The following is a 3,537-nucleotide window of genomic DNA, read 5'->3' as shown; positions in this document are numbered from 1 at the left end:
AGAGCAGGGCGGCCGGGCGGTGATGGCAGAGCAGGAAGCCATGGCGGAGCAGAGACATGGACAGACCACTTGACTGAGACCGAACAAGCAGAGAGTTCTTGAATGACCTCCTTGGCCGTGAAAGGACAGACAGTGAGTTCAAGAACGGCCTCCTTGGCTGTGACAGGGCAGGCAGTGAATTTGGAAGTGGACGCTACCACCTCAGGAGGTTCTGCAGCGGATGCCGCCACCTCTGTAGTGGATTCGTGGACAGGAGAGGCCTCCTCAGCCGTGGCGGCCATCTTGGCCGGGGACTCAGCCGTGGTGGCTATCTTGGCCGGGGACTCAGCCGTGGTGGCCATCTTGGCCGGGCACTCAGCCGTGGCGGCCATCTTGGCCGGGGACTCAGCTGTGGTGGCCATCTTGGGAGCAAGCTCTTCAATGAGACTTGACTTGACTTGACTTGACTTGACTTGACTTGACTTGACTTGAACAGACATAGCATGAGCATACTAGACTCACCAACAGTGGGTTAAATACGTTCAATACACGACGAGGGCACAATGGGAACATGAAGCTACTTATAGCAGACAAGGAGGGTCACATGACATGAACAAACCAATGGGGAACAAGACACATGACTAAGACTACCAATCAGAACATGACACATACACAAGGCAGAGAGACATGAGGCAAGGGAAGCATGACACTAACATGGACCATGAAACAATTACAAAATAAAAGACATGGAAAACATGAACATGAAACAAAACACCACATTACAAAAACAAAGGGGATTTACAATTAAAATGAAAACATGGAAGAAATATTGTGATTATTCCTTAATAATTTTATTAGTAGTAGTTGTACGTACATTCTACTGAACAATAGTAATACATTTCTGGCAGAAACAATATATTTTTGACTCTCAGAGCAGTTCTGGAGATGTTGTTCATGTATTTATGTCCTATTTAGTGAGAAGGCAGATGCTGAGATCACCGAGCGTATGTGTGTAGTAAACAAAACTGCATGACATTCATTCAGACCATAGACTAATTTACAGAACATGCAGGAGTTTAAATAGCCTTTTTACGGCTCAATATTTACAGATGCTAGTCCATATCACGATTTAAGTGTAATGACCTTCCTTTGAATAATTCATCCAAACTCTGTGAAAAAAAAAAAAATTCTGTGACATTCCGCGTTATACAACAAAACCGTTTTGCCAAATGCGTGACAGAAATGTTTGCGCTGAATTATGTTCTTAGGGTCTCTGCAGTCCTTAAAAGGCATTAAAAATAAATAAAAACTCTGAAATGATACAAGAAAGTCCTAATGATGATTTCAAGAGGTGTTTCTGTTCAGTCAAGTCTCTTATTTATGTCTGTTTAGTTTCTGTATGCAGCTGCAGCTCTCTCTGCTGGACAGAACACATTCACCAAGAGAGTGTTTATAAAGACAATCATTAATATCATATTCAGCTGTTTGTTTGTTTTTTTGATGATTTTGTTCAAACAGGATTAAATATTTTAAGTAACACAAACCAACTAAAACCACAGAACATCACAGAAGTCTTCTATTGTATTGTGATGCTGTGATAAAAAGAAAATCAATGATTTCACTCTTCAAACGTTGTTTAATATTTAATGTACAAATATTTCCAAACTGTAAGACTTTATCCTGTGCTTTCAGACATATATAATGAAGGCATGACAGTATGCTGTACAGCAGGACTGATCCTCTTCATATTAAATCATCATGTTCACCAGGAGAACGATTCTTCTTCTGAATGCTCTTCTTTTGAAGCACTAACAGCATCGTCTCGGCATCAGCATGAGTTCTGTCTGGAAGATTATTTCCATCACAGAATACAATTATTAAAACACAACTGTGAGTTTATATCTCACAATTCAGACTATTTTTCTGAAGAGTTTATATCTTCCAATTGCAAAATTCAGAGTTTTTTTTTCTCAGAAATGCAAGATTACATCTCATAATTCTGACCTGGCATGCGATCAAGTTAAGAGTCTAACAATTTTCGGGAAAACGTCAATTGCAAGATGTGCACTCGCAATTAAGAGTTAATAACTCGCAATTCTGAGGAAAAATGTAAAAAATTGTGATACATAAACTCAGAATTCTGAGAAAAATGTCAGAGTTGCTAGATGTAAACTCAGAATTAAGAGTTCATAACTTGCTGCTGTGACACAAACTTGCAATTTTGAGGGAAAAACACTGAATTTTGAGATATATACACACAATTGTAATTTTACAACACAATTTCTGAGGAAAAAAGAACTGCAAGATGTAACCTTGCAATTAAGAGTTTATAACTTGCAATAGTGACGAACTCACGATTCTGAGGAAAAATTTTAAAATTGTGATGTTTAAACTCAGAATTATAAGAAAAACGTCAGAAAGAAGGTCCCGCAGCAGGGCTGCAGCCACGGCTTCCACAGGACCTTTGCCCACGTCAGCTGTCTCTCCACCGGCGTCAGAGTTCTGCGGTGCTCCGTCACGGCCCGTTCGACCCGCTCCAGCACCTCTGCCAACCGCGGCTCAGTGTCCGGTGAGAGCGGACGGCTCTCTGATGGATCCCCACTGAGCTCGAACACCAGCGGAGGGCTGTGATACGTCACGAACTCCCCGTGACACATGCAGACGCTGGTGTCGTAACAGCCGACGGCTCCCGCTGGAGAGAAGTTTGGTGTGAAGAAATGGACCTTGAAGATGGAGTCACCTGAGGTTAAAATGACAATTTAGCTTATAATATCTGTCTCAGTGTGTGTTGCTGTTATGCAGAGCTGTGTAATATACTCAATAATGTCTAAATATGATTTTAAAGTGTTTTATTTGTCTCTCAGCTTTCCTAAACTTGAGGAGTTTCATGATTCATCCTCGTCATGTGTTTTGTATGACATATGGAATGCCAAAGCTGCCAAAATAGTCAATAAATAAATACATAAATATACAAAGAAATGTAATAAAACAAATAAATAAATAAATGCATAAATAATTCAAAGCTTCTTCCTTGCTTAGACCAGAACTCTGAACTCGATTGCTCCGTCTGAAGTTTATTTCTACATTTAACCCATATTACCATATGAACAAAGAAATGTAGAAATAAATACACGTGGAAATATATACATTTTGAAATGTGTATAATAAAAAATACAATTGGACATAAGGAAATAAAAGCAGAAATATTTAATTTATTTATTGTGTTTTATTTTTTTTATGTTTCCTTGTAGATTTATTTATTTATCTTTGTTATTTTAGATTTATTTGTATATTTATTTATGTATTTTTTTATTTATTATTTTGCCAGCTTTGGCATTCCATAATGACAGTGTTCAGACAGACATTATTTAATATTCAAACTTAAAGCTGATAAGTTTGATTCATTTCTGTGAATCAGTTCAAACTCTTTCAATGAGTCGATTTAAAACTGATTCAAATAAATAAAATCAGTGAGACACACAATACTTGTCAAAAGCTCGGGGTTGGTAAGATTTTTAATGATTTTGAAGTTTATACATTTATTTGTTCAGAAATACA

This window comes from Sinocyclocheilus grahami, unplaced genomic scaffold, assembly GCF_001515645.1.
Source record: "Sinocyclocheilus grahami isolate Dianchi unplaced genomic scaffold, SAMN03320097.WGS_v1.1 scaffold2525.1, whole genome shotgun sequence".
NCBI classification, from domain to species: Eukaryota; Metazoa; Chordata; class Actinopteri; order Cypriniformes; family Cyprinidae; genus Sinocyclocheilus; species Sinocyclocheilus grahami.
Note: the sequence above shows the minus strand (reverse complement) of the source record.